The sequence below is a fragment of the Macaca nemestrina genome, chromosome 10 (genome assembly GCF_043159975.1).
Source record: "Macaca nemestrina isolate mMacNem1 chromosome 10, mMacNem.hap1, whole genome shotgun sequence".
Lineage (NCBI taxonomy): Eukaryota > Metazoa > Chordata > Mammalia > Primates > Cercopithecidae > Macaca > Macaca nemestrina.
Genome location: NC_092134.1, coordinates 139,217,090 through 139,229,337, shown reverse-complemented (window position 1 = coordinate 139,229,337; position 12,248 = coordinate 139,217,090).

The following is a 12,248-nucleotide window of genomic DNA, read 5'->3' as shown; positions in this document are numbered from 1 at the left end:
AGGATCTTAACAGATGGCTTCCAGGGCAAAGATCGCCTGAGCGAGCTTCGGCAAGGACACGCCACGATTTGCTGATGAGAGGGAAGAAATGCTTCTGAAACCCCTGGAATGGGCTGTTCTATCCTGGCTTCAAGGCTAAGGAAAAAAGGCATCTTGAATGCAGATTCAAGGTGGAGTCAAGACACCCGAAGGCATCGGTCCTGCTCAATCTCTGCCTTCTCACCTCCCCTCCTGTTTAGAGGGCCGTGGGTAGGTACCCACATGGGCACGCCTTCTGTTGCTTCTCCAGGCTCTCCCACGCAGCCTTCTCTGACTGAGATTTGAAGTCTAGAAAGCAGCGAGTCCTTCCCTCCACGTTGTCTGAGAAAATCCAGTTATCCACTCCGAGTCTCTACTCTCCTACCCTGAACCTGGTCCTGGAACCAACCCCACAGCCAGGCTGCTCTCTTGACCCTGGGTCTTTGTCCGCTGTCCATAACTGGAAGTGGTAGGTGGATATTCTGTAGAGAGACACGGAACCAGAATCAGAAAGTCCTGTTATTCAGAGCCTCCATAGCTCTATCTTGACTAGTACCTAACAGTAACGAAACACCAACATGGCAACACGGCCAGGGCAGCAGCCCAGACAGCAATGGGAAATCTTCATTCATTCCATTTTCTCAGCATGCGGAACACATTTAGAATGGCTATAACGTGGCAGTTGTCAAATGAGTGATTAGGCTAGATCCAAAGACCTGGTCCCGGATCTCAAGAAGTTCCTAAACTTGGGGAAGAATAATGTAAATAAACAATAACATGAGGAGCTACCATTTATCGAGCACCTACGATGTGCTGTTTCACACAGCAATTATGCAGCGTGGCACTATCATCTCCCTTTTACAAAATAGGCCACTGAAGCTCAACGAGTACAAGGCCAGGTGATAGTCCGGGAGTCATACCTAACCTGGTAGGCGTGACTCAGGTAGGGAGGCTCGTTAAAAAATTATTCGATGACACTTGCTAAAGCATGGTAAAGCAAACTTTATTCAGGACCATCGAGACAGGGGTAGGGACCATGGCAATGGAATTTTGCAGGGGCCAGGAAGCGGGGAGTGGTTGGGCTCAATTCTGAATGCTGCATGGGCAAACAGAAATGTATAACCAAGGAGCAGGGTGGGGGTCAGTGGTGCAAAATTACTAAGAGGAAACATAAGGGGATTCTAGCTGAACAACTTAGCAGGTTTCATGCTGACGATGGGCCAGGGTGATCAGATGTCACCTGGGGCATGGTGGAGGATGAGGAGCCTAATCAGATATTGAAGGGTGGGGCGGTGGGGAGGTTCTTGCTAAACTGACTTAGCAAGGCTCTTGCTAAAATTAGATGTCACAAGGAAGTGCACAGCTGGGCCTTGGAGAAGGTTCAGGAACCTGCCTCAAGTTTGGTCAAGCAAGGAATACACCAGGAGAAGACGTATTTAACACTGTCAGCCACCCGGGAATTTTTCTCCTCATTTGGCGTCCCACGTTGCTTCTCCCCTTACCTGTCCTGCTGTGTCTTTTCTGCCTCCTTTGTTTCTTACCTTCCCCCTTTTCCCCTTGAATCTAGATTGGATCCCCACCTCTCTTTTCTTCTGCTACCCATTTAATCCATTCCTAGGGCTTCCATCATCACCTTTTTACTTGCAGTTTCCAAACCTGTATCTGCAGCTCCCACCTCATTCCACGCTCCAGATCCCCATTTCCATCTCCAGTCATTTCAGATACCTAAAACCGCCTTGCCATTCTCAGGCTACTTTGTTCAGTATCTCTTTGCCCCTTGCTTGGACCATTTTATTTTATTTTATTTATTTTTTGATATGGAGTCTTGCTCTGTCGCCGAGGCTGCAGTGCAGTGGCACGACCTCAGCTCACTGCAACCTCCACTTCCTGAGTTTCGGCAATTCTCCTGCCTCAGCCTCCTGAGTAGCTGGGACTACAGGCATGCGCTACTACACTTGGCTAATTTTTTTGTATTTTTAGTAGAGATGGGGTTTCACCACGTTAGTCAGGCTAGTCTTGAACTCCTGAACTCAAATGATCTGCCTGCCTTGGCCTCACAAAGTTCTGGGATTACAGGCGTAAGCCACCGTGCCCGGCCACGTGGACCATTTTAATGGCTTGAATCTCCTCTGTCATTTTATTTTCTTCTTATTCCAGGTTACCTTACCTGTGTCGTCTTGATTTCTCTTCCTAAATATCTCTTTTCTTACATCACGACCGTACTCAAAACATCTTCAGTGGTCTCTTAATGCCTATAGAGTTGTGCCCAAATACAGACAGAGCTCGCTACATTCTGATGCCAACCTGTCCTCTCCTCTTCTCAGACCCTATACCCCAGAGCCACCCACTATTTCCCCAGTGCATTTCAGTGCTTTTGTCCCCCATGCCCTCCACAGACTCCTGCCCCTCCCCTTCAGGATACTGTTAAAAACAAGTGTCTTTTATGGATCCAGTCTTGATTCCCATGGCCAGATGTGGGCCCTTCCTACCTGAATTGCCATAGCACTTTGTTATTTCGTGTCCTCCGGTATTAGAGTTTGATCTCACCTTGCAGTGTGGGGCCAGGTCAGGAGCTTAAGTAGGGAAGCTGGAATGGGTTTGAAATCTGGCTCAGCAACTTTCTAACAGTGTGACCATAGGCTCTTTAATTTGAGCCTTTTCCTACCGTCTGTGAAATGGGCGAAAGGATATAACCTTGCTGGGAAAGTTTGAAGTAATACATGTAAAAACACCCTACACGAGCAAGTGATAGTAGGCAGTAATTATTAGTACTATGATGCGGCCAGGTGCGGTGGCTCATGCCTGTAATCCCAGCACTTTGGGAGGCCGAGGTGGGTGGATCACCTGAGGTCGGGAGTTTGAGACCAGTCTGACCAACATGGAGAAACCCTGTCTCTACTAAAAGTACAAAATCAGCCAGGTGTGGTGGTGCATGCCTGTAATCCCAGCTATTCGGGAGGCTGAGGCAGGAGAATCGTTTGAACCTGGGAGGCGGAGGTTGTGGTGAGCCGAGATCACGCCACTGCTCTCCAGCCTGGGCAACAAGAGCCAAACTCCATTTCAAAAAAAAAAAAAAAAAAAAAAAAAAAAAAGGAGAAGAACTAAGTTGTAGGTGCAAATGAATGTTGAGAGCTTCTCAATGGAATAGGAATTGTAAATCACTCTGAAGTTGGGATGAAACCCTAGGAAGTCCTGCCATGCAAATCGCAGTACCCTAAACCTCTGTCAAAGTGGCCCTGAAACCCCTGGAGACCTGGCAGGAGATTCCTTTCTGTTGCCTGGCACTTAGCTGTTCTGAGTCTGGCTACACACCAGCAACCCGGAGGCATATAAAAACTTAAAAGTCCCAACACCAGGCCCTGGATGAGAATGCAGTCTGGCCCCTTGGCACTCTCTCTCTCCATCCCATAAAGCAGAGTGAAATCCTATACGTGGGAAAATGTAGGGGCAATTGGCTAAGGTGGCCTCTTTACCCCACCCATCCTTCTTGCCTACTTCTGGTGGCTTATCCTAGAATCGAGGCCCGAGATTGTCCATAACTCAGATGGGCGTCCGAGCCAGGGGTGACCACAGAGAACCCCAATCTCCGGCCTTTGCAGCTGTGCTAGGGAATGCTCGAGGCCAAGGCCTCTGAGCCTGGGAGGGGAGAGCACTGGTTGCAGATGCGAGCTTGCAGGAAGCTTTGATGTTCCGAGTAGGATTGGGAGGCGTGGGAAGTGAGACTTCTGTTCCCTTGAGCTCCCACGAAGCGAAGCCTTTCCGTTATCTTACAGGCCACAGCACAGCCTAAAGGTGCTGGCTAAAGTCTGCCTTGGCCCAGAGCAAATCAGGCCAGAACCGAAGAATGCACTTAAATCAAAGTGGAAAATTAGACACTGTGCAACTGGGGAAAGCGCTCCTCTCCAAAATATATATGCATCAAAGTGTACCCCTGTCTAGCCGGGACAGGAGCCATCAAAATGCAAATGTGGGTTTTGGGAATGCTAATGTTGGAAGTGGAGAACAATACTGAGACAGACTTCTTGGGGCCAGGGAGAGGGCCCCAGGGCAGGATGTGGGAGCCGAGTGGGGGGCAGGGATGAAAGGGGCAAAGGAAGCAGTGTGAGAGAGCCTGGAGATGAGAGAACAGCAGGAGTCGATTGAGGTTGAAAGGCTGCTGGGGCAGGACTAGAAAAGGGGAGCGCTGAGAGACCGGTCAGAGGACCTGACCGCTGACCGCTGACCCGAGGCTGCGTGCCCAGGAAAGAGGAGGGTGAGTTCATTCAGGGAAATTTCTCTGAGTGGCAGCCCAGCGGGGAAGAGAGTCAGGACGTGACTGGAGTCCCAGGCCTGGGCTTGAGGTCAAGGCCTGGAGACACAGACAGAAAGATCTGTGTTTCCGTAAAAGCAGGGAAGCCAGGAGGTGTGCTCCGTTTTGGTGCTACCGGAATGTGAGCGAGAGGGCTTGAAGGAAGGGCTCGGGAGCCGGGAGCCAGACTGAAGCTGGGGTTGGGTTCAAGGGGGCCTCACCGAGAGCCGCTTCCCTGGGTTTAATTTTGCTCTTCCTGGGAGGACTGAATACGTCGAAGCAGAGCCTGGCACACTGTCAATGCTTTGTGGGTATTTGGTATCTGTAGATGAAGAAACTGAGGCTCAGAATGGCTTATTAACGCGTGCAGCTCTAGACAGCAAGGAAGTGGTGGCAACTCTATCCGAACTCAGATCTGCCAGACCTATACTAGTAGGTGCCTGTGTGCAGTTGGGGAGCCACCTCTGCCAGTGCTGGCATGAGCTAGCTGTCTTGAACAGAAAACAGACACTCAGAGATGGGCTGTGGGATCCCAGAGACATGGCAGAATGGTCAAAGCTATGAAGCCAACAGCTGGTGCCAAGAAGAAATCCCCGAGCCCTGAGTGATTGTAATTTAAAAAAAATTAATGCTGGGAGTGGGTGTTTATTTTGGAGGCGTGGGCTGCTTATTTTTAGTTTGGGGACTTGTTCATTCATCTTTTCTCAGTGGCGCCTACTGCTGCCCTGGCCCGAAGTTAGAGCCCAATAAATCACTGTTGCACAACTGAGTGCCCCCACCTAGACTGTAAGTTCCTGGAAGGCAAGGATTTGTGTCCCACACTTGTTTTGTATCCTCCAAGATCTCGCACAGCACTTGGTGAATGGGCATTGAATGAATTCATTCACTGAAGCGTGTCTCTGGTGCCAGGCCCAGTGCTAAGTGATGAGAATACACAGATGAATACGATATGATCCCTGCTCTTGGGTAACTCATTATTCTGGTGAATGAATAAAGGAAAGAAAGAATGAATAGAGACTGTGGGAAGGGCCAGGCCATTCTGCTAATTGCATTATGAACTGGTAGATAGCAAAGTGATGTACCCCTCAGATACCCTGCTTTCTCTCGTGTTTTGGTGAGTGGCTGCTGAGTGGGTCTCAGAGCTTTAAACAAATGCTGTCTTTTATAGAAAAAGGGAGGCACTCCCTTCTTTCTCTCGCACACACTTCAGCAGTGGAGGTTCCCAGAGAGATGACTGGGTGCATGGAGCTATTCGCATCCTTTCCTCCAGGCTCTCTTGGGCCCAAGGACTGCCAGGGGCCACAGGAGGCAGAAGGCCAGGAGACCAGGGACTTTTCCCTGGTGCGAAGCTAATGGTCCCCCAGCCAGCGCAGTGGGGAGTCACTGTGATTCCTACTGCGGAGAGCCAGCCAGACTGGATCCACGGCTCAGAGGTACCCACAGCACTCTCTTCTCAGGTGGAGACACCCTCCCTCAAAGCTCAGTAGAGGAGTTCAATGAAAAGACTGGATTTTTTAAGGGCAGGCAGCTTTGCAAAATATTGAAAAGCACACATTTCTCAGTTATACAAGGCTCATTTCCCATATGGGTGACCTGAAGGAGCAGTTGATGCATCCCTGCTGCACCACAGCCCAAAGCAGCCACATGGGGTGTGTGTGTGTGTGTGTGTGTGCACGCGCAGGTGTGTATTTGTATCAGGAAACTGAAAGTGAAACAGGCCAGTGACATTTCCAGGGCTCACATGGAATAATATGCAGGAGGGGGGCAAGACTGTCCCAGGTCCTGCAAGCAGTGATGGACAGTACTGAAATGAAATGGGGCCTCATGCTGGCCACACCCTCCCCACCAGCTTTGCCCAGAGTCCACACTGCAGGCTTTGCCCACAGAGTCCATACTGTGGGCTCTGAACCTCCACTGTGGAACCACATGGGGAGCCACAGGCACCAAGAGCAATCCCTCTCCTGGAGCCAGTCCCACGGAAAGGCCAGGACATGCTCAAAAGGTGGCCCAAGGAGGTAAGGACAGGGATGGTGGATTGAGTCACGGGAAGGGAGAGAAGACAGGAGGATACAGACACACGTAGGAGACCCTACAGTTCTGTGGGTCAGCATCCACATCCACTCTGCCAGTATTCCAGAATGAAGGAGAGCAAGCACAGCAAACACAACCAGGCCAAGTGTTGGTAGACTTGGAACAAGCTGGAATTTACAATCTGGTATGCACGTTTTACTGGGAGAAAATGTGTTGGGGAAGAGAAAACTGAGCTTTGAAGACAGTTCAGTATGGATGAATTCTCTTCAATCTGATGACTCGCTCTTCTCCACTATCATCACTATAATCCAGTTTTCCATCACCTCTGATATTGTCTTCTCACTTCCACTCTTCCTCCCCTCTCCCCACCTCACTTAATTCATGCCCTATGCCTCAGCTAATGATATTTCTAGAATAAAAACTAGAACATAAAATCCTCATCTTAAAACCTTCCAATGGTTTCCCATTGCTCTTAGGATCGATACCAAAGTCCTCATGTTCTCCGGAGCTCTTCCCGATTGGTTGGCCTCCTCTTTTCCTTTCCTTCTCTCTCTCTCCAGCGAGGCTTTCTCTGGTTCCTTGAATGCAAGGTCCCTCCTACCACAAGGTTTTCGCACACAGATGCACTCACCCATAGCACTCAGTTCAGAGCGTGATTATGTGCGAATGTGTGATTGCTAGATTGGTGGTTGTTTAATTGGATAGACTGATGGTTTTCCTTATCGGAGAGTAAGTTTTTTGAGGACAGTGACCACAACAAGTTTTGCTCCCATGGTAGTCCCGGTACTGGAAAGATGCCTAGCGCACAGGAGATGACCAGTAAATATTTCCTGAATAAGTGAGGGAATTCTTCATTTCATATGTTCTTCATTGCTAGAAAGCATTCAGGCCAGATGAGGAGGGTGGGGCTTGGAAGGACAGTGACTTGCTAGAGGGGCAAGAGCGAATGGGAGGGAATACGCAGGACCCGTAAGGCTGAAGGCAGGCCAGCTTCTGAATCACAGCTGAGGGGATAATACCTAGAAAAGTTTCTTGCCATGAGTAAAGCTTCCCTGCCTTAGCATCTTCCTTTAGAGAGAACTATGATCGGCACCCAGATCACACTGGTAATTCAAATAAACAGTAGTATAAATTTTAATTATTTATTTATTTATTAGACAGAGTTTCGCTCTTGTCGCCCAGGCTGGAGTGCAGTGGGACGATCTCGGCTCACTGCAGCCTCTGCCTCTCGGGTTCAAGTGATTCTCTTGCCTCAACCTCCCAAGTAGCTGGGATTACAGGTATGCGCCACCATGCCTGGCTAATTTTGTATTTTTAGTAGAGATGGTGTTTCTCCATGTTGGTCAGGCTGGTCTCAAACTCCTGATCTCAGGTGATCCGCCCGCCTCAGCCTCCCAAAGTGCCTGGATTACAGGTGTAACAGCCTAACTGCAGTATAAATTTTAAAAGAAATTTAATTTTTGGCCAGGTTTGGGGATGCATTTTTTAGTCTGATAAAAAATCCAGGTAGCTGGGCATGGTGGTTCACACGTGCAATGCCTGCACTGTGGGAGGCTGAGGTGGGAGGATCACTTGAGCCCAGAAGTTCGAGATCAGCCTGGACAATACGGCAAAACCTCGTGTCTAGAAAAAAATACTAAAATTAGCCAGGTGTGGTGGGGTGCACCCGTAGTCCCAGCTACTCGGGAGGCTGAGGTGGGAGTATCACTTGTGTCCAGGGAGGTCGAGGCTGCAGTGAGCCATGATCATGACCACCACTCCAGCCTGGGCAACAAAAAAAAAGTATGTGTGCATGTATATACATTTACACACACACACACGGTAGGTATACATCTATATATACAAATATATGGTAGGCTAAGCCTACCACATATCAGAACAGACACCAAAGTAAACAAAATATCATAAAAGATGACCAAAGTTTTTAGCTAAATGGACACTTTGGATACTGCTCCATGGTAGAAAAGGCCGTACTGTGTAGCTAGTGTTCTTTAGGTTCTGGAAGGGAAATCTCTTGTTTACGATTGTGCTGCTTAGCTTATAACAGGTGCACCATAAATATTTGTTGAATGAATAAATGAATGGAACTTTCCTTGGTATGTAAAGAGTCCTGAAGGGCGGGGCAAAACCACAGCATCGAAAGTGCTAAAGCCATCTGTTCTAGCAATTTATTTGCTATTTCTTGGAAGGCTATTATTTTATAATCCAATTTCCTGACAGAAGCAGAAGACCAGAGAGAGAGAGTCTAACACCTTTGGCTATTTGAACCTAGGTAAGTTATCTAACTTCTGTGAACTTCCACAACCTTATCTGTTAAATGGGTATGATAATTCTTTACTTACCTGGGGATAATTTCACTGTCCTGAGGACGGGGTACAAAACAGAAGAGGCCTCTGTCCTTTCTAGTGGAAGAGATAGTAAGCAAATAAAATTAGAAAATTACAGCTTTGAATATAGGTATGGCGGAAAACCGCAGGGTGCCACGTGGGAGTAGCAGTGGGATCTCATTCAGATTGGGGCACAGGGAGGGTTCCACTAGTAAAGTGCCATTCATGCGGAGACCCGAAGGATGAGTTAGGAACTGGCCAAGAGACAGGGAAGGGAACAGCACGCGCAAAGGCCTGAGGCGGGAACAAGCTGGGGGAGAGCGGTAGTAATTTCAAGCAGCCCGGAAAGACCACTGGGGTAAAGCTGGATGGAGAGGGACAGAGATTCTCAGAGGTTCTAAGGAGAGGAATGACATGATGCCGTCCACACGTTGAGAAAAGCACTTGCGCTGCTGCGTGGAAAGTTTTTGGGGGCTGACGTATAAGAACTGGATCTCAGTTCTTCCAAGAACCTGAAGCTTAGCACCAAGAACTTTAACGATCGGGCTCAAATCTCTCATTTGAAACACGAGAACAAAACCAAAAACACAAGAACTACAATTGTGAGGAGCCTTGGCCAGGATCGCACGTTAATCTGGTTGTCACGTAGTTGTGAACTGGGGTCTCTGACTCCTCTTTCGCGATTTATGAGCCCGTGCCCCCTCCCACCCCACGCTGCCTTCTGCAATGGTGGGGTAGCCAGGAGATGACTGCTGGGAGTCGGAGTTTCGAGGCAGGCGAGGGTGGCTTGCAGGCCAGGCTCCCGCGGTCCGGGGAAGATGCGCACCAATGCGCCTCCACGCCCGGGCCCAGGCCGAGCGCCTCTCCGCACCGCGCACATTCCGGGGAGGAACCTCGGGGCTCAAAGGGCCTGCGGCGTAGGTGCCTCGGCCTTTTCCTTGGCGTTCCCTCCCAGGCCCCGCTCGCCGAAACCCACAGCCTGAACCTCCCGCCCGCCGCGCCCCCGCCCAGGGCCAGGAAACGAGCAGGGACAGCTCCCCGCCCGCGCCTCCCCGCGCCCGGCGGCCCGGCTAGCAACCCGGCGGCGCGGCGCTGCGATTGGCTGCGCGCGGGAGAAGCGGGGCGGCGCTGCTCCAATCGCCGTCCGCGCCGGGAGGCCGCGCCGCCAGGGGGCCGCGGACGCGTGCTCGCATGCCTGTGGTATTTGCTCAGAGGGGCATGACCACTTCGGGCAAGTCTTTAAATGTGAGTCAGCTTTCGGCCGATCCCTGGGAAAAATTCCTTTGGTGTTGTCAGGCAGGGTTCGCTAGCTGCAGCATTTTTTTTTTTTTTTTTTTTAACAATTCAAAAGGGATAATCCCGCTGAATGGGGAAAGGCATTCGGACCCCGTCCCCCGCTTCCCGGAGGAGAGGCCGTGGGCAGTGCCAGGGGCCAGGTCTCCCTGACTCCGGGTGGCCCCGTAGGGCAGGTTTTCTGGAGGGTCAGGGCACCTGCCCTTTCGTCCCCAGGCCCTCTCCCCAACTTCAGCAGGGCACAAAGGGCCCGGGGGCGCGTAGACTGCGGGGCGAGCAGTGCCCCCTGGAGTTGTGCGCCGCATCTCCCCGATGTTGGGCATGCCCAGTCCCGGCCTCCCTTTCTCCCCTCTCTCCGCGCTTCTGGTCCTGGACCCGGCCTGGGGAAGCCGTGAGGTCCTAGGTCATCTCTCCACCTCCCTAAGCTTCAGTTTCCTCATTGGCGAAGGGAAAGGCGGACAGTAGAGGAAGGGAACTGGCCTGGGAGTGTGGAAACGGCGTATTCCCCCAGCTTAGTCTTACTAGCATTCTTGGGCAAGCCCCATCTGCACTCCCGGCCTCAGTTTCCCCATCTGTAAAATAAGGGAGTCGATCTGGAAGAATCCCTGAGTGTAGTGACATCAGGCGATCGCGGTACCCCTTCCTGGGGCCTGTGGGCTCGGGGTGGATAAAGCCCTGTTACTTGACCGCCTGCTCCAGCACGACTCCATAGCTGCTCCCCCAGGCCACCCAGCTTCACCCCCCCAACGTCATCTTAGAGACGTTCAGTAGGCAGGATTGGGAACATCAAGGGGAAAGAAGACCAAAAAAGGCCGAGGGCTGAGGGAAATGAGTTGGGACTGGAGGGATTTACGTGCAATTTGATTTTAAATGAACATCTTGTGCAAAAGAAGAGGCTATTTGGCACCTGTTACTGGTGAGTTAATAGCTTAGGCACTCTTGGTAATGGGGATACAATACTGTGAAGACCAGATTAGCCGATTGTGGCAGCAAATTATAAGAATTGACCGGAGGCCGGGTGCCCTAGCGCTTTGGGAGGCCGAGGTGGGTGGACTACCTGAGGTCAGGAGTTCGAGACCAGCTTGGCCGACATGGTGAAATCCCGTCTCTCCTAAGAATAGAAGAAAATTAGCCGGGCGTGGTGGCAACTGCCTGTAATCCCAGCTACTCGGGAAGCTGAGGCAGGAGAATCGCTTGAACCTGGGAGGCGGAGGTTGCAGTGAGCCGAGGTTGCGCCATTGCACTCCAGCCTGGGTGACAATAGTGAGACTCCGTCTTAAAAAAAAAAAAAAAAAAGAGTTGACCGAAAAGATGCTGTAGAATCTCTGCTTGGGAATCTTTGAAAGATAAGGCAGGCACCACCCTCCCTCCTTTGAAGGGCTTTGAAATCCAGTCAGAGTGAAACTCTGAAACAAGAGAACATTGAAACACTGGCTACTTGTGTGTGTGAAAAGTGTGGTTTGGTGAAAAAGAGCATTGCACTGTGCTGCTAACACAGGGGTGTGACCTTGGGCAAGTCACTTGCCTATTCTGTCTCCTTTTCATCTGCATCAGGATGAGGGATTAAGCTAATTGACCTCTTAAAATCCCTTACAGCTCTGACACTCCACGATGAAATGGAATAATGTGTGAGTAACTGCTTTGAAAAATGCATAGCGCTAGGGGTCTTTTTGTTGTTATTTTTATATAGATAAAGGTGACCTGAGAGTTCATTAAACTCTGAGTCTGGCTGTAAATCAGGCCATCCACAGTCTACCAGCTGAGACTGCAACAGGGCATTTGTTTGGCGACAGGGTTTCTCTGGCGTGTGAATCAGTATTATTTATTCTGTTTGTACTGTCAGTTCCTGCCCTGGTTTTGTAGCCTGAGCCAGCCACTCTTCGCACTCTGCCTTGGTTTCTCCACCTCAGCTTGCCTTTTCCAACTTCTTGTGATTCAGATGAATCATGTTATGCCTTTGCCAAGCTTGGATCCCCTGGAAACAGGACTGCAAATTTGGAGGAAGAAAAACGAGAACCAGATTGGTTTGCCACAACTAACTTTGACCATTCTCCTTTTCCCTTCTCTGTGATCTTCCAATTGTACGGGGGGCTCTGGGATGTAAGGAGATGGGGAGGGGGAATAGGCTGAAGATTGAGAAAGAAAAAGGCAGGTGTCAATCATAAAGGAAAGGATTTAAAAATGTATTCCCACCAATTCAGATATAGGGAAAGATATCTAAGCCTTGAGGAGGGTCAGATGATCCTTACGCACTGTACAAAAAAGAATTCCTAGACTGCGGCAACCTGGTG